Source organism: Aquarana catesbeiana, linkage group LG06, assembly GCF_042186555.1.
Source record: "Aquarana catesbeiana isolate 2022-GZ linkage group LG06, ASM4218655v1, whole genome shotgun sequence".
Taxonomy (NCBI): domain Eukaryota; kingdom Metazoa; phylum Chordata; class Amphibia; order Anura; family Ranidae; genus Aquarana; species Aquarana catesbeiana.
The window spans coordinates 35128848-35148563 of record NC_133329.1 but is presented as its reverse complement, the minus strand read 5'-3'; the positions used below and the strand labels follow the sequence as shown (position 1 = coordinate 35148563).

General features: G+C 45.7%; 1 protein-coding gene across 1 annotated transcript in view; it reads left to right on the top strand.

Moving 5' to 3' along the window:
- The first annotated feature begins 12800 nt into the window (after positions 1-12800).
- LOC141148298 (perforin-1-like) overlaps positions 12801-19716 on the top strand; it is a 29501-nt gene continuing 22585 nt past the window's right edge. Inside the window, exon 1 of the mRNA XM_073635591.1 lies at positions 12801-12919. The gene's annotated coding sequence lies outside the window, so the exon portion shown is untranslated. The remainder of the gene's footprint in view (positions 12920-19716) is intronic.

Below are 19716 nucleotides of genomic sequence, written 5' to 3'. Positions count from 1 at the left end.
TAATTACGAGTTCCTGTATGTTGATGTGGGGAAGAATGGCCGGATGACGGATGGTGGAGTCATCGATCCGACTGAGTTTTACAGGCATCTCCAGAATGGCAGCTTGGACTTGCCACCTCCAGAAGAGATTGTGGATGGAGTCACATTCGTCTTTGTTGCGGATGAAGCATTTGCGCTGGGGGACTATCTTATGCGGCCATTCCCGATGAGGACCCTCACCCCGGACCAGAGGGTTTTTAATTACCGGCTGGCCAGAGCCAGAAGAGTGGTGGAGAACACATTTGGAATCATGGCCAGCCGGTTCCGCCTATTTCTTACACTTATACATATGGCGGAGTATAAACTAAATCATATTATCCTGGCATGCTGTGTTCTACATAACTTTTTACGTCAACATTCTGACAACTATTCTGGCTCAGTTGGGCCTAAGGCCGGAATTATACATGAAACAACCTTGACGGCGCTTAAAAGTGGCCGTCCTGGCTTGCCCTCCCTCAGTGCCCGTGATGTACGGCTAAGATACCTTGAGTTCTTTGCGGGTAGGGGGGCCATCAATATGCCAGACAATGTGTGCACCTGTGGAGCACCTGTGTGGGCTGTTCTTGTGTCCCACACTAGTGCTCCAGTGTCCAGATGTAAAAACAGCTGCTGAGTGTCCTCTCCTTACACATAATCTAGTTTGCATTTCATTCTAGTAACAAACACATCTACACAACCAAATTAGTTTCATACAAGTAGCCCCTAAAAAATGTGGTCAAATGCATATGGCAAAAACAATGGTGTTTTATAGTCCGAAAGAAAAATATTTGATACAACAGTTAAGAAAAGCACATGGAGCAGCACGAACGTAATAAACACAAAAAGAATAGGAACACTGGACAACTACTTATTTTTTTGCAGCACTCTCCGGATCTTTCTGTACTGCTCCTGTTTTCTTAATTTCAGGTCCGACCACCGCTTCCTGAGCTGATCTTTCGATCGACGTACCCCGAAATTCCGGTGCAGGCTCTTGACCACTTTCATCATTATCTTGGCCTTTCGGACATTGGGGTTGGGGTAAGGTCCATACTTTCCATCATAGTTGGCCTTCTTCAGGATATCGACCATCTCCAACATCTCCCCAAAGGACATATTTGAAGCCTTAAATCTTCTCCTTCTTGATCCAGACGTTTCCGGATCCGGGCTTTCCTCCCCCTCCTCCTCGTTGCTGTAATTAGCACGCACCTGCTGTGTCTCCGCCATGTGCTCTTCCCCCACTGCGCCGAACGAAAAGGGGCGGGGAATAGACTAGAAAGAACGTCAGGGGTGGGCGGAGTTACACGCATGCGCAGTGTCTATAAAGCGTAGCACGCGTGTGTAGTACGTACGATCTGTGAACGGTGGAATCAGTATCGGAGGTGCCGATCGTGAAAACGAAGGTAAGATCTAAACTTGGGCCTATACCGCTTCTAAATTGAGGCCTATATTGTAACAAGATTAGGAGAGTTTCGCCTGACATTAGTGTTTGTCTTGTGTTGTGTCTTGCAGAGAAAATGGATGGCTTCAATGACCACAATTTCCTCCCCCTGTTCATAGACAAATACAGGGAGCTGCCCTGTCTGTGGCAGGTGAGACATCCTCATTATAATAATAAACAAAAGAGGCAGGCAGCACTGGAGAAACTGCTGGAGTTGGTGAAGCCGGTGGTCCCCACGGAAACCATCCCCTATTTAAAAAACAAAATTGGTGGCCTGAGGAGCACTTATCTTAGGGAGCGCAAGAAGGTCACGGATTCCCAGAGGTCCGGAGCTGCAGCAGATGATGTTTATGTCCCCAGGCTGTGGTACTATGAGAGACTGCAATTTCTGTCAGACAACACTGAAGTCAGGGAATCCCTCGCTACTCTTCCTTCCACTCTTCCTTCCACCCCAGCTGAGGCTTCCGATGTCCAACCTGGGCCTTCCAGCCAGGAAGAAGTGGAGGAGCCCAGCTGGAGTCAGGTATAGCATTCTTCTACAGATTTATTGTCAAGAAATAAATGATCTTTACTAGATGTTATTATTGATCACTAATTGCTGATTGAAAAAAGTGTTTTACATATCAATACACAGTAGTGGGCACAAAAAATTGGGACAAGAATGAAAAATGCTGGGCTCAGAAGGATAGTCTGTTATATTTGATATAATAGATGGGGAAATGGCGCTACCCTATATGTGTCTTATAATGATTACCTATGTCATAAAATGAACGAGGATATTACTATCCCAATGTTTCTACCACACTGTACTTAATTCCATAAAAGTGCATTAGGTTTGTAAAAAAAATAATAATAATACTGAGTGATAATGGTGTCCAGTGTCTAAACTGTGACAATATGTCCCTTTGGCAGACGCCCTTAATGTGTGGTAATGTGTAACATCCAGAGACAAAATCCCTTTAAAAAGAATATCACTAGCGGTGTAAGTTCAAACAGGTCTCAATGTGTACATACATTATATACAGTACAAGAATTAGTGTTTCAAGGTAGAGTGTTTGTGGAGTGCCACCACTTACTACACCTATATATTCGAAACCTGTACTCTGCATGGGCTAATTGTGATTAGAGCATAGAAAAGATTATATGTATCTCAAACCGTATCATCCTGGTCTTCCCCATATGTTTGCCATTTGTATACTTTAGAATTTTTGTAGTCTAACACATCTCTTTTAAATTTTTTCTGCTTCTTAGCTTGTATATTGCTGTCATATTTTTTGATGGATTCTTGCAATTCTTTTTCCTTATCCTTATATTCTTTAAGGTGAGCAAAAGGTAAGAGTAGGTTCTTTATTTCAGTAATGTTAGATTCAATCCCTCTCATTTTGAACTGTCTCCTTTTTATGATATTCTGGAGTAGCTCTCCTTCACATTTGTTGAAGAGAGAGTACCAGTCTTTCATGAGGTCAGTGTTATCGATTGCTCCTGACTAAATATTGCTTCTATATCTATATTTCTGGTATGCATATATCCAAAAATATCCATAGCTGCAGACGGATTTCACCCTAAGGTGATCTAAGAGTTAATATATGTGATTAGTCCGCGCTTAGGACTGGCAGGGTTTGCAGCCTCCTCTAGTGAGTCCCTGCTGGGACTTTTCGGGTATTTCGGCTTTTCGGGTCCCAGCAGGGACTCACTAGGGGAGGCTGCAAACCCTGCCAGTCCTAAGCGCGGACTAATCACATATATTAAGTCTGTTATATTTGTTCACATTCAATTTGCAACAGTCAAGAGGTGAAAATTGTGTGTGATTGATGAATAAAAAACTAAAACTATGTCCCTTTTTCATACACAGGAAGACCTCAGCCAGGAGGAGGTTGTGGAATGTGGCAGCCAGGAGGCGGCAGGGGTTAGTGGCAGCCAGGAGGAGGTGGGGCTAAGTGTCTGCCAGGAGAAGCCTGGGACCAGTCGCAGCCTGACCGAATCGCAGGTTCCTCCCCTCCGCCTTCCATACAAAAGAGCGAGGAAGGCAACTCACATGCAGGATTCAGCACTCAGGCTCATTCAGGAGGCTTCTGCGTCCCTCAGAGCCTTACCCACTCCTGAAGAGGCCTTTGCCTGCATGGCTGCCACAAAACTGAAGTGCATGCAGGAGGGTCAATGCCTCATGTGTGAGCAACTTATTTATAAAGTCCTAACTAAGGGGGTGAGTGGCGAAATCACACCCAAGACCGACGTGATTGAGTTGGAGCATCCTCCTCCTCCTCCTCCTGCTGCCATTACTCCACCACCACAGCCACAGCGTGGAAGGAAGCGTGGAAGGAAGACCAGAGAGTGATGGCCCTGGGTTCAATCTGGTCTGGCCAAAGATGCAGTCTCTTGTATGACCACAGCCTGGGGACACAGATGTCATCTGCTGCTTTCCGGATCTCTGGGACTTCTGGACCAGACTGCACTCCCTTAGATATGGACTCCTCAGGCCACTAATTTTGCTTGAAAATAGTTGATGTGTGCCCTGGGGGTCCAAGGCTTCACCCTTTTCTCCAGTGCTGCCTCCCTCTTTGTTTAGTTGTGAGCCCTTAATAAAGGAATTTTTTGTTCAATTATACTAGCCTATGTGTGTTTTCCTTCAAAAAAGGATAGTTTGTTTGTGAGGATTCAGGTACATTTCAAATATACAATGTGAAATTAACAAGAGACACCAACACCAAACAATCTCCTACAGATTAAATAATACAAGATATCAATGGTGTTGTGGTAACTTGACACACAAAACACACACAAAAATATTATAGAGTAAAACACAACAAAAACAACAATAAAAACACAGCCTTGAAAAAAAAAAAAAAAATACAAAACCAGCCTGGAATAAAACCAAAAAAATTTAAAAACAAACCAAAACAAATTTGGTCCGATGTGACAAATCTAAATATATTGAGGGAATCACGATAAATAATAAAGAAAGAAGTTTGTGAGAAATCTGTGTGAATATGAGCAGCAAAACTACTTCATTCTTCTCACATTATAAAGAAGAAGAGAGTGCGCTATATTAAACTATTTTTGACATTGCAGCGTGACGAAAGTGCTGTATCCATTCCGAACGCTAATTTTACCCAACCGAGCTGTTCCATCTTGGAATTTCTTCTGAACATGCGTGGCACTTTGTGCGTCGGAACAGGCCACACACGGTCGGAATTGACGCGATCGGATTTTGTTGTCGGAAAATTTTATAGCCTGCTCTCCAACTTTGTGTGTCGGAAAATCCAATGGAAAATGTCCGATGGAGCCCACACACGGCCGGAGTGTCCGACAACATGCTCCGATCGGACATTTTCCATCGGAAAATCCGACCGTGTGCATGGGGCATAAAACCGTTGGGCGGAAGTGACGTTTGACGTTGCTTCCGTCATCCAATGTTATGGAGCCGAGCGGCTTTCATCTTTCCCTCACTTGGCATCCAGCCTCAAAGGGGAAAGGACACAATCGTCTCCGGTAAGCTATGGAGACGACCGGAGTGCGGCGGGAGGGGGCGTCTCCCACTCCCGATAAAAGTGATCTCGTGGCAAATCCGCCATGGAGACCACTTTTATTTGAAAGAGGACTGTTCGTTGTTGAAGAGGATACCAGGGTTATGGCAGCAGATGCCATAACAACAGTATTCCACTTCAAACATCCGCCGTATAATGACGGTGGGTGGTCCACAAGTAGTTAAGTCTTCATCCTTCCCTTAGCGATCACCTGAGAGTCAGCCGGGTGGGGCTGGTGTGATGAGTTAGCCTGGAGGGCTAGTCAAAGGGCAGCTGCAGCCAGGTGGGTTGGCAGTGCATGAAGAGGTGGTGCTGGGAGCAATGGCCACAGAGGTGAAGTACAAGCTTTTTCACTACATTTTTGCTACACAACAAGGGGCTATGAGTTCCTGCCTGTAAAGGGTCTTTGCTAAAATCTTACCGGGAGACTGTCAGATTATTCTACAGTGAATCAGCTGGAGACAAGTGAAGGAGACTGTATATAGACTGTTCTCTGGCTCTGGGTGCTTATGAAAATTCAGTGTGCCTGGGTGTGCAGGAGTGGGGGATCCAAGTTCATCAGCAGTCCTTACGGGGGTGTGTGCTACACATCCATAGAGAATACGGCATTGCCCAGCATACAGGACAAGAGAAGTAGTACTGTGCAAAGTCTATACATACAGAATAAGAACCGATACTGAAAATTACACCCGACATACAGGACAAGAGAAGTAGTACTGTGCAGAGGATGTGGCTGCTTGTGGAGCAGCTGAAGTCTGTGTGGTGCTGATCTCCTCTGATGTCTGGCACAAGCCCAGGGTTGGGCTCCCCTGGGCGGGGATCTCTCTCAGGAGAGTCACAGGCTTTCCGGCCTACACAAGGACTGTCAGGTGAAGCTGTGGTTGGTGGTGAAGCAGGAGGACAGAGTTCTGGGAATGGGAAGACACTTGCAGAGGCTGTAAGTAGATGTGGAAATGTTTGTATGAAAAGTACTGATAATACTGATAAGAGGAAGTCTGGTGATGTTATTCAGCAAAAGAGTTCTCAATCCAGCCAGCCATTGCAGGCCCAGCAAGCCCAGCACAGTGCAGCTCAGTCTGTTCAGAGACATAATATTATCGCTCAGCACAGTCCAAACTCTGGAAGTGCAAATCAAAGAACCCCGCAGAGTGGGACTCATTCAGTCCAGGAACATACTAATACCACCCAGTACAGTCCAAGTTCTGGAAGTGTGATCCAATCCAGCCAGCCATTACAACCACAGCAAGCACAGCAGAGTGCAGCTCATAGAGCTCAGAGTGGAGCAGAGACATCGGTTTCTCCCAGTACTCCTCGCAAATACACCAGAACTTCCTTAGAACAGAAAACCATTAAAGAGAACTTACAACAGTGTGTAATGGTGGGCAGCAGCCAGGGACATACATCGCGCTCTAAGCTGCAGCAGAATAAAGAGGGTGGTAATAATTCTTCACAATCTGCCCCAGTGAAACCATCTACACCCAGCAGAGACCCTCAGACCAGTACTGGTAATGGGAAGGTGGATCAGGATTTCAAGCGTCCTGCAGCCGCGAAGCAGAAGGGGTTAAAGTCTGAACCTGCACTGCACCTGGCTGACAAGATTCCTTTCCTGGTAAAAAGAATGGAGACCCTGAGAAAAGCCAAGGCTAGAATCCAGAAGCAGATTGACTCTGTTTATAGACTTAAAGCTGCCAACCCCAAGAAGGAAATGTTATATGACAGCAAACTGAACTCCCTGGGCATTGAACTGGCCGGTGTGTCAAAGGACATTGATGCTGTTCTGGAAGAATTGGGACCAGTGGCGGAGGTGTACCACAATTGTGACCAATTCGAGGTGGGATTGAGTGGAAGGATAGAGTCTTCTACAGAGTCAGACTCTGGGGAACCGATCCAACGCACGCAGCCACCACATATGTCTCCTGAAGGGAAGACTGTGCAGCCTCTGGAGGACAGTGAGATTGGAGTAGATCCTCCTGTTGGACTTCCAGCTCTGGAGGATAGTGGGAACATCAGAGTAACCCAGTAGACATTCACAGTACAGGAGACTCAGAGGAGAGACATGGTGGACTCCCAGCACATGGATTGTGAGAACAGTGCTGCTGCCACTAGTACTCCTGGTGGGAGCCATGCTGGGGTGACTGGTGTTCATGGTGGGAGTAACACTGGGGTAACTAGTAATGATGCTGCTAGTAATAATGATATGAGGTGCAGTGATGATGTCACTAATATTGATGTGGTGAATTCTGATGTTATCAATGCTGGTATATCTGAATGGGGTCATCAGCAGTCTGAGGGCTCTGAGAATGTAGCGATGGAGGAGTCAGTTCAGAATAACCCTCAGGACTTCCCCCCTTTGGTGGATCCACCACCTGCTCCACAGGGGAATGCTGGTCCATCTGGTCATGTCCCTCTTGAATGCCTGGAGCTGTGGGGCCCCTTCTTTTTCCACCAGTAACCGTTATACTGGTCAGGCCTTTAAGAGAAGGAATGTGGTCAGATTGAAGTATAGGGGTTCCAGAGAGGAGCTCCCTGATAGGAGGTTTATAGTAAGGGAGTTGCTGTGTCATCAGATGGGGTTTGCGCCTGCAGGCGTCCTGGCAGTCATCAATCTCCCTGACAGACAAGGTTATGATGTCAGCTTTAAGCTCATGTCTGACTTAGACAGGTTCTGGACCAGTTTCAGTGGTTTGCGGGACAAAGAGGGTTGGAGAAATTTCATCTTTATTCCCAGCTCCAAACCTGACACAGCAAATGTTAACATTATTTCTGGAATGAGTCTGTGCCCCCCCCCCCCCCCCCCCCCCCCAGGATGTTGTCATCTGGCTTAGAAGACATTGTGAAATGGTTTCTGAGTTGACAAAAACTAAAGACAGTGAAGGGATCTGGACTGGTGGTTGGAGGGTTCTTGTTAAGTTGAGGCAAAGTAACAATGTTACCCATCACCTACCAAACTCTTTTTTCATTGGGAGGGAGAGAGGAGTTTGCTTCTATGCAGGTCAGCCCAGGTTATGTTATAAATGTGGTAAATCTGGCCATGTGGAGAATGTTTGTACGATCCTGAAGTGTAATCTTTGTGGGGAGGTTGGCCACATCAGTTCTACCTGTGAGAAGGTTAAGTGCAATCTGTGTGGTGGGCTTGGCAATTTCCACAGGGATTGCCCGGAAGCCTTCCATAATAAGGATGGGGAATCTGTAGACAATGAATTGTTGGCTGCAGCAGAACAACTAGAGGAGGAAGCCTCAATGAATGGGGCTGTATTGACTAGGGAGGAGGTGATCCCAGAGGTCCAGGAGACTACTCCCGGGCGGACGGACAATGTTCAGCAGGCTGAGGAGCAGCAGGCCGCACACTCTTCTTCTGTTCCAGTTCCTGTCTCTGTGAAGATCACTGGTCAGAAAAGGAGGAATAAACAAAAAGATAAGTCTACCCGTAAATCTGAAAGTGACTGGACATTAGTGCAGAAGCCAGCTAAAAAAGTGAAAGGGGCACCAGAAGTGGGTACGGCAGTTTCCACCAATAGGTATGAAGCATTATCATATTCGGAGGCTGACTCCTATTCTCTGGAGGCCCAAGAACTGGAGCAGGAATTAAAAAGAGTGGAAAAAGAGTATGCGACTGGCTCGGAGGATAACCCGCCCACTAAAAGGCGTCCGCCCCCTGATCCTGGATCCGCAGAATCTGATATGGAAACTGGTAGTGGGCAGAGTGACTCCGATTCTGACTTATAATGAAATGTTGGAGAAGTATAGATTTATGGAAAGGAGTCTTATTGTCACATGACATTTATTTCCTGTTGATGCCCTTTAACTGCTAAGTTTTTGACCTAAACAACATGTCAGTAATTGTTGTATTTATGTTCTTTTCAGTCAGTTAGTCTGTTATTATGTATCTTGTTTGTTTTTACAAATAAAAATCTCCATACATACAGAATAACAACCAATACTGAGAATTACACCCGACATACAGGACAAGAGAAGTAGTACTGTGCAGAGTCCATACATACAGAATAAGAACAGATACTGAGAATTACACCCGGCATACAGGACAAGAGAAGTGGTACTGTGCAGAGTCCATACATACAGAATAAGAACAGATACTGAGAATTACACCCGGCATACAGGACAAGGGAAGTAGTACTGTGCAGAGGGTGTGGCTGCTTGTGGAGCAGCTGAAGTCTGTGTGGTGCTGAGCTCCTCTGATGTCTGGTACAAGCCCAGGGTTGGGCTCCCCTGGGCGGGGATCTCTTTCAGGAGAGTCCCAGGCTTTCTGGCCTACACAAGGACTGTCTGGTGAAGCTGTGGTTGGTGGTGAAGTAGGAGGACAGAGCTCTGGGAATGGGAAGAAATCTGCAGAGACTGTAAGTAGACATGGAAATGTTTGTATGAAAAGTACCGATAATACTGATAAGAGGAAGTCTGATGATGTTATTCAGCAAAAGATTTCTCAGTCCAGCCAGTCTTTGCAGGCCCAGCAAGCCCAGCACAGTGCAGCTCAGTCTGTTCAGAGACATAATATTATCGCTCAGCACAGTCCAAACACTGGAAGTGCAACTCAAAGAACCCCTCAGAGTGGGGCTCATTCAGTCCAGGAACATACTAATACCACCCAGTACAGTCCAAGTTCTGGAAGCGTGATCCAATCCAGCCAGCCATTGCAAGCCCAGCACAGTGCAGCTCAGTCTGTTCAGAGACCTGTTATTGCTCAGCACAGTCCAAACTCTGGAAGTGCAACTCAATCCAGCCAGTCATTACAGTCAATGCAAACCCCGCGCAGAGTGGGGCTCATTCAGTCCAGGAACATACTAATACCACCCAGTACAGTCCAAGTTCTGAAAGCGTGATCCAATCCAGTCAGCCATTACAACCACAGCAAGCTCAGCAGAGTGCAGCTCATAGAGCTCAGAGTGGAGCAGAGACATCGGTTTCTCCCAGTACTCCTCGCAAATACACCAGAACTTCCTTAGAACAGAAAACCATTAAATAGAACTTACAACAGTGTGTAATGGTGGGCAGCGGCCAGGGACGTTCATCGCGCTCTAAGCTGCAGCAGAATAAAGAGGAGGGTGGTAATAATTTTCCACAATCTGCCCCAGTGAAACCATCTACACCCAGCAGAGACCCTCAGACCAGCACTGGTAATGGGAAGGTGGATCAGGATTTCAAGCGTCCTGCAGCCGCAAAGCAGAAAGTGTTAAAGTCTGAACCTGCGCTGCACCTGGCTGACAAGATTCCTTTCCTTGTAAAAAGAATGGCGTCCCTGAGAAAAGCCAAGACTAGGATCCAGAAGCAGATTGAATGTGTTTATAGACTTAAAGCTGCCAACCCCAAGAAGGAAATTTTATATGACAGCAAACTGAACTCCCTGGGCATTGAACTGGCCGGTGTGTCAAAGGACATTGATACTGTTCTGGAAGAACTGGGACCAGTGGCGGAGGTGTACCACAATCGTGATCGATTTGAGGTGGGATTGAGTGGAAGAATTGAGTCTTCTACAGAGTCAGACTCTGGGGATTCGGTCCAACGCACGCAGCCACCACATGTGTCTCCTGAAGGGAAGACTGTGCAGCCTCTGGAGGACAGTGAGGTTGGAGTAGATCCTCCTGCTGGACTTCCAGCTCTGGAGTGTGGTGGGAACATCAGTATAACCCAGCAGACATTCACAGTACAGGAGACTCAGAGGAGTGACATGGTGGACTCCCAGCACATGGATTGTGAGAACAGTGCTGCTGCCACTAGTACTCCTGGTGGGAGCCATGCTGGGTTGACTGGTGTTCATGGTGGGAGCCATGCTGGGGTGACTGGTGTTCATAGTGGGAGCCATGCTGGGGGACTGGTGTTCATGGTGGGAGTAACACTGGGGTAACTAGTAATGATGCTGCTAGTAATGATGATATGAGGTGCAGTGATGATGTCACTAATATTGATGTGGTGAATAATTCTGATGTTATCAATGCTGGTATGTCTGAATGGGGTCATCAGCAGTCTGAGGGCTCTGAGAATGTAGCGATGGAGGAGTCAGTTCAGAATAACTCTCGGGACTTCCCCCCTTTGGTGGATCCACCACCTGCTCCACAAGGGAATGCTGGTCCATCTGGTCATGTCCCTCCTCGGAATGCCTGGAGCCGTGGGGCCCCTTCTTTTTCCACCAGTAACAATTATACTGGTCAGGCCTTTAAGAGAAGGAATGTGGTCAGATTGAAGCATAGGGGTTCCAGAGAGGAGCTCCCTGATAGGAGGTTTGTATTAAGGGAGTTGCTGTGTCATCAGATGGGGTTTGCGCCTGCAGACATACTGGCAGTCATCAATCTCTCTGACAGACAAGGTTATGATGTCAGCTTTAAGCTCATGTCTGACTTAGACAGGTTCTGGGCCAGTTTCAGTGGTTTGCGGGACAAAGAGGGTTGGAGGAATTTCATCTTTATTCCCATCTCCAAACCTGACACAGCAAATGTTACCATCATGTTCTGGAATGAGTCTGTGCCCCCCCAGGATGTTGTCATCTGGCTTAGAAGACATTGTGAAATGGTTTCTGAGTTGACAAAAACTAAAGACATTGATGGGATCTGGACGTGTGGTTGGAGGGTTCTTGTTAAGTTGAGGCAAAGTAACAATGTTACCCATCACCTACCAAACTCCTTTTTCATTGGGCGGGAGAGAGGAGTTTGCTTCTATGCAGGTCAGCCCAGGTTATGTTATAAATGTGGTAAATCTGGCCATGTGGCGAATGTTTGTACGATCCTGAAGTGTAATCTTTGTGGGGAGGTTGGCCACATCAGTTCTACCTGTGAGAAGGTTAAGTGCAATCTATGTGGTGGGCTTGGCCATTTCCATAGGGATTGCCCGGAGGCCTTCCATAATAAGGATGGGGAATCTGCAGACAATGAATTGTTGGCTGCAGCAGAACAACTAGAGGAGGAAGCCTTAATGAATGGGGCTGTATTGACTAGGGAGGAGGTGGTCCCGGAGGTCCAGGAGACTACTCCCGGGCGGACGGACAGTGTTCAGCAGGCTGAGGAGCAGCCGGCCCCACATTCCTCTTCTGTTCCAGTTCCTGTCTCTGTGAAGATCACTGGTCAGAAGAGGAGGAATAGGAAAAAAGATAAATCTACCCATAAACCCGAAAGTGACTGGACATTAGTGCAGAAGCCGGCTAAAAAAGTGAAAGGGGCACCAGAAGTGGGTACGGCACTTTCCACCAATAGGTATGAAGCGTTATCAGATTCAGATGCTGACTCCTATTCTCTGGGGGCCCAGGAACTGGAGCAGGAATTAAAAAGAGTGGGAAAGGAGTATGTGATTGGCTCAGACGATGACCCGCCCACTAAAAGGCGTCCGCCCCCTGATCCTGGATCCGCAGAATCTGATATGGAAACTGGTAGTCAGCAGAGTGACTTCGATTCTGACTTATAATGAAATGTTGGAGAAGTGTAGATTTATGGAAAGGAGTCTTATTGTCACATTTATTACTATTGATGCCCTTTAACTGCTAAGTTTTTGACCTAAACAACATGTCAGTAATTGTTGTATTTATGTTCTTTTCAGTCAGTTAGTTTGTTATTATGTATCTTGTTTGTTTTTTACAAATAAAAATCTCCATACATACAGAATAAGAACAGATACTGAGAATTACACCCGACTTACAGGACAAGTGAAGTGGTACTGTGCAGAGTCCATACATACAGAATAAGAACAGATACCGAGATTTTATCTTTAGCAGCCCTGGCTGAATGTTGGAGGTTTTTCTATAGAGAAATGTCTGTAGATCTGTGGTGGGTTTTCTCGGTAGGACTGTCAGAAAATTTGTTCCTTTTTACAGAAGGTGGGAGGATGTGACTCCCCTCACACACATAACACACTCAGACACCTCTAGTCCACATCCTGTGTCAGTGTGCTCAGTACTGAGATCATATCAGGGAACTGACGACCAGAACCTTCATACTGGGTAAGTCCATCTGTCCTCCTATTCATACCAATTACTGACCATTAGTGATGGGGTTCAGGTTGGGGTCTACCGTGGCTTCAAGGTTCAGGTTCACGATGGAACAATGGTTTACCTCAGCAGCTAAAATTCTTTGTAACCTAATGCACAGGAAGGAACTTAAAACTATGGCTTGTAGGCTTATACAGGCCAATAACAGGGTTTCTGTTATGTACCAGCACCCTTCCACTATAAAAGAGAGCACAGAGACACTATAGTGTCCTTGTATTAGAAACTGTTACAGGGAAAGGATAGGCAAAGCTGACAAAGTGCATAGGGACAGATTAGGGTCAACTCTGAAACTGTACTTTCATTCTGCTCTTTGGGCAACTACGTGTTTAAAAAATCATTTTGGGTCTGAAGATTAGTGAAAACCCATAAACAGTATATATTTTCTGAAAGCAGATACCCTGGGGAATAAAATGGTTGAAGTTCCAATTTTTATGTCACGCGATGTTAGCACAACATTTTATCAAGTACAAAGTTTTAGTAAGAAATGCATTATTTTAGATTATAGGGTACACAAATACAATAAATGACCCATTTGTTTTAAAAAATATAAAAGCTGAGGTTGTGCTGAGTAAATAGATACCCAACATATCAAGCCATAAAATTGTATGCACCCGCAAAATGGGGATGAACTTTGTTAGCCTAAATTTTCCATAGGTGACCTTTTAAAAGCCCATAAAGGTCATTAGTTTAGAGATAACTGTGAATAATGAACCTAAAATGATTGCTCTCACTCGGACATGTTAGACGATATGTAACATGCATAGTAGTGGCCTCCAAACTGCGGCCTTTAGGACATATGTGACCCTTTGCTTGCCTTTATCTGGTTCTGGGGGCATTATTTCTCCCACTGACACCAACGATGGGGCATTATTCTTCCGACTTACACCAAGGATGGCCTTGTTTACTGCCACTGAGACCATGACATGGTGTACTCCCAAAGGCCACAGTCTGGCCCCTTTAAAAACTGGCCCTTTGTTCAGAAACTTTGGAGACCCCTGATATATAGTACAGTCAACGTTTTCATGCGTAAGCACAACCAATGTGTGTATTTACATTGTTATGTGTGTCTATGTGGTGGCGGAGCTCAAAGTTTTTTTGGGGAAAGTTAAAATGCTTAGATGCAACTTTTTGTTTTACACTTTATTCCTTGCTAGTCTTTATTTTATAACATAGGTGACGGGTTATGACAGGTTCTCTTTAATAGGACATCAGAGGTCACTCCTGATGTCTCACCTGCCCTCCATTGAAGCTAATAGACCACAGATCATGCTCCAAAAGATTATTTCCTGACCACAACATCCAAAAAAAAGCGACAGCCGAACCCATGGGAGATCAGTAAATTGACAGTCTCTTTCCCCTCTACCCAGTGGTGGCACCCTCCATTTCGGGGTTCCTGGTCCATAGATAGAACCCAGAAAACATGGGGCACATGCAATGTGTGGGGGAATGTTTTAGAGGAATGTGGAAATTATCGGGTGGCTCTGGGGTCTCAAACTGGTGGCCCTCCAGCTGTTGCGAAACTACAAGTCCCATGAGGCATTGCAAGGCTGACAGTTACAAGCATGACTCCCACAGGCAGAGGCATGATGAGACTTGTAGTTTTGCAACAGCTGGAGGGCCGCCAGTTTGAGACCCCTGCTGTACAGCTTGTTAGATTTACACCATGCATGTAAACCCCCCCTCTGCTGCTGATGAAGGACATAATTCAGTGGCAGCGGAAGGGTTATTATTGGGGGGCTTATACGTCTTAAGGGCCGGTTCACACCAGAACACAGTGCAGGAAAGGTGTCCTCAATGCGTTTCCCGAATAGCGCTCAAAACGCACTGCCTTTGGGTTTGTGGGCACCAAATCACACGGTACCGCAATGCCATGCAATTTAGTGTGGCATGTTTTGTTTTTTTTAGAGTAGTGCACGCACTACTTTCTTTGTGTCCCCAAATAAATAGGCTGAAAAATCGCACCACACAGGAACAGGCAGGAATCGCATGGGAACAGGCACCGCGTTCCTGTGCGATCCCGGTGTGAACCGGCCCTTAATTATAGTTTGTGGTCTGTTTGAGTTCTGCAGTCATATTTATCTATTGTCATTTAAATAGAATTGTATTTGCCCTGCAGGATTTCTGATAAAAAATGGGCTTTTGTTTCAGGGTGGCATTTTGGGGGTTTTATTTATTTTAGAGGTATGTTTGTTATTTATTGTAGATAGAGCCTTTTTTGGGTTAAGGTGCTTTTTTTTTGGGCTGAAAGGCTTCTCTTTCAAAAAAAGTGGACTTTGGTGTCAGGGGTGGTATTGTTCGATTTGCCTTTCTTTTGGGGGTCCTTTTGCAGTTTATTTTTTCCTGCAAGACGTCTCCTAAAAATGTGCTTTTTTTTCTGGGGTGGTGTTTTGGGGGTTTTACTTATTTTGGTGTGTATTGGTTTTAATTGTATGTTGATTGGGGTTCATTTTTTATTTTTTATTTTTTGCCTTGAAGTTTTCCCTTTAAAAAAAGTTGGACTAGGGATGAGCCAAACACCCCCTGGTTCAGTTCGCACCAGAACCTGCGAACAGACCGAAAGTTTGCGCAAACTTTAGAACCCCATTAAAGTCTATGGGACTCGAACGTTTGAAATCAAAAGTGCTAATTTTAAAGGCTAATATGCAAGTTATTGTCCTAAAAAGGGTTTGGGGACCCGGGTCCTGCCCCAGGGGACATGTATTAATGCAAAAAAAAGTTTTAAAAACAGACGTTTTTTCGGGAGCAGTGATTTTAATGATGCTTAAAGTGAAAAAAAAAGTGAAATATATTTAAATATTGTACCTGGGGGGGGGGGGTGTCTAAACAGTCCCTGCACAAAATGACATTTTTAAAGGGATAAAAGTCATTTAACCACTTGACCACTGGGCACTTAAACCCCCTTAATAACCAGACCAATTTTCATCTTTCGGTGCTCTCACACTTTGAATGACAATTACTCAGTCATGCAACACTGTACCCAAATGAATTTTTTGTCCTTTTTTTCACACAAATAGAGCTTTCTTTTGGTGGTATTTAATCACCGTTGGGTTCTTTATTTTTTGCGCTATAAAAGAAAAAAGACCGAAAATTCTGTAAAAAAATGCATTTTTCTTCGTTTCTGTTATAAAAATTTTGCAAATTAGTAATTTTTTCTTCATATATTTTGGCCAAAATGTATACCGCTAAATATCTTTGGTAAAAATAACCCAAATCGGTGTATATTATTTGGTCTTTGTGAAAGTTATAGCATCCACAAGCTATGGTGCCAATCTCTGAAAATTGATCACACCTGAAGTACTGACGGCCTATCTCATTTTTTCTTTTTTTTTTTTTCACAAAATTGTCATATTAGCAGGTTATTTCTCACACACAGCATATGTATACCACAAATTACACCCCAAAACACATTCTACTATTACTCCCGAGTATGGCGATACCACATGTGTGAGACTTTTACACAGCGTGGCCACATACAGAGACCCAACATGCAGGGAGCACCTTCAGGCGTTCTGGAGCACCCAGGCCAATTCTGACATTTATCTCCTACATGTAAAAATCATCATTTATTTGCTAGAAAATTACATAGAACCCCAAAACATTATATATATTTTTTTAGCAAAGACCCTAGAGAATACAATGGCGGTCGTTGCAACTTTGATCTCGCACGGTATTTGCGCAGCAATTTTTCGAACACGTTTTGTTTGAAAAAAACAACAGTTTTGTGCTTTCAAAAAAAACAAAACAGTAAAGTTAGCCCAATGTTTTTACATAATGTGAATAATGAAGTTATGCCGAGTAAATAGATACCTAACATGTCACCCTTCAAAATTGCACACGCTCGTGGAATGGCGCCAAACTTCGCTACTTAAAAATCCCCCATAGGAGACGCTTTAAAAAATTTTACTGGTTACATGTTGTGAGTTACAGAGGAGGTCTAGGGCCAAAATTATTGCTCTCACTCTACCGATCGCAGCGATACCTCACATGTGTGGTTTGAACACCATTTTCATATGTGGGCGCAACTTACGTATGTGTTCGCTTCTGACTGCGAGCACACGGGGACACGGGGAACATTTTTTTTTTTTTTTTTTTTTATTGTTCATTTTACTTTATTTTAGTTTGAGGCTTTTTTGCAAAAAATAAATTTTTTGATCACTTTTATTTCTATTACAAGGAATGTAAACATCCCCTGTAATAGGAATATGGCATGACAGGTCCTCTTTACAGTGAGATATGGGGTCAATAAGACCCCACATCTCACCTCTAGGCTGGGAAGCCTGAAAAAAAAAAAAAAAAAGATCCTGGCTTCGATCGTAGCGGTGAGTCGGTAGAAGCACCTGAGGGCGGCGAGAGGGGGGGGCGTCCCCTCTCGCCTCCCGTAAGAATGATCAAGCAGTGGAACAGCAGCTATGATCATTCTTATGGTGTAGGGAATCGCCGGCTGAAAAAGCTGATATCTGAATGATGCCTGTAGCTGCACCCATCATTCAGATATCCCCGCACAAAGTCAAGGACGTCATATGACGGCCGGTGGGCAGGAAGTGGTTAAAACACATTTTTTTAACACAAAGTTGTCCATTTATACAATATTTCTAACACATAGCATGTACATACCAAAAATGACACCCCAAAATAGATTCTCCTACTCCTCCTGAGTACGGCGATACCACATGTGTGAGACTTCCACAGCCTGGCCACATACAGAGGCTGAGTACAGCTGAGCATGGCTGAGCATGGCAAAGTATGGCTGGGTATCGCAGAGTATGGCAGGGCATGGCGGAATATGGCGGGGTATGGCGGGGCATGGCAGGGCATGGCGGGGCATGGCGGAATATGGCGGTGCATGGCGGGGCATGGCGGGGCATGGCGGGGTATGGCGGGGCATGGCGGAGTATGGCGGGGCATGGCGGAGTATGGCGGGGTATGGCGGGGTATGGCGGGGTATGGCGGGGTATGGCGGAGTATGGCGGAGTATGGCGGGGTATGGCGGGGTATGGCGGAGTATAGCACAGGGTTGCACAGGTTAATTGCAGAGTATTGCACAGGGTTGCACAGGATCATTGCAGAGTATTGCACAGGGTTGCAGAGTATTGCAGAGTATTGCACAGGGTTGCACAGGATCATTGCAGAGTATTGCACAGGGTTGCAGAGTATTGCAGAGTATTGCACAGGGTCATTGCAGAGCATTGGGGGGGGGGATGGCTGAGCATGGGGGGATGGATGTGACTGTACATGTCACTGAGCTGCGCTGTGGGCACTACACATCCAGCCCACAGCGTGGCTCCCAACCGATCTCTCCCCCTCTGTACCGATCGGTACACAGAGGGGAGGGAGGTTTGTTTACATGTGATCGCTCCGTCATTTGACGGAGCGATCACATGGTAAATGGCCGCGATTAGCGGCCGTTTACTGTGATCCGTGATGCGCCGGGTCCTCTGGATAATGCACTTGATCTAAGCCAAATGCATACCTCCCAACTTTCTGAGATGGGAACGAGGGACACCTATTAGAAAAACTATGTAGGCATAGGGCACACACCCTGCCATGCCCTCTTATAGGAGAATTATACAAACAAAAAAGATTAGTTAAACGCACAAATGCTTTTTTTAACCACTTTCCGCCCGGTCAGTAGCAGATTGACATCCGGGAAGTGGTTCTGTTATCCTGACTGGGCATCATATGACGCCCTTCAGGATAACATGCCGCGGCGATCAGTGGAGCGGTGTGTCATTCTGACACACCGCTCCACCGATCTCGGTAAAGAGCCTCTGGTGGAGGCTCTTTACCAAGTGATCAGCCGTGCCCATTCACGGCTGATCATGATGTCAATAGGAAAAGCCGTTGATCGGCTTTTCCTCACTCGCGTCTGACAGACATAAGTAGAGGAGAGATGATCGTCGGCTCTCCTGACGGGGGGGTATGCACTGATTGTTTATCAGTGCAGCGCCCCCTCGGATGCCCACACTAGACCACCAGGGAAGCCCCCAGGACCACCAGGGAAGTGGGCAACATGTGGATGGCCAGGTATGTACCCCATGGCCATCCACATGTGCAAATGATGACCAATCTGTGCCAGTCAGTGCCCACAAATGGGCACTGGCTGGAACCATCATGTACCAAAATAAAATCAGTGATGCCCAGCAATATCACCCATCAGTGTCATCAGTGCCACCCATCAGTGTCCAGCAGTGCCACCTATCAGTGCCCATCCCTGCCCATCAGTGCCCACCTATCAGTGCCCATCCGTGCCACCTAACAGTGCCACCCAAAAGTACCCATCAGTGCCACCCATAAGTACCCATCAGTGCCACCTATGAGTGCCCATCAGTGCTGCATACCAGTGCCACCTTTCAGTGCCCATCAATGCCGCCTATCAGTGCCCATCATTAGTGCCCGTCAGTGCCACCTCATCAGTACCACTTCATTGGTGCCCATCAGTGCAGCCATATCAGTGCCCGTCATTGAAGAAGAAAACACACTTATTTACAAAAAATGTTAACAAATAAAGAAAAACGTTTTTTTCTAAATTTTTGGTCTTTTTTTATTTGTTGCGCAAAAAATAAAAATTGCAGAGGTGATTAAATACCACCAAAAGTAAGCTTTACTTGTGGGAACAAAACGATAAAAAATATGTTTGGGTACATTGTTGTATGACCGCGCAATTGTCATTCAAAGTGCGACAGCGCTGAAAGCTACAAATTGGCCTGGGCGGGAAGGTGTCTAAGTGCCTGGTATTGAAGTGGTCAACC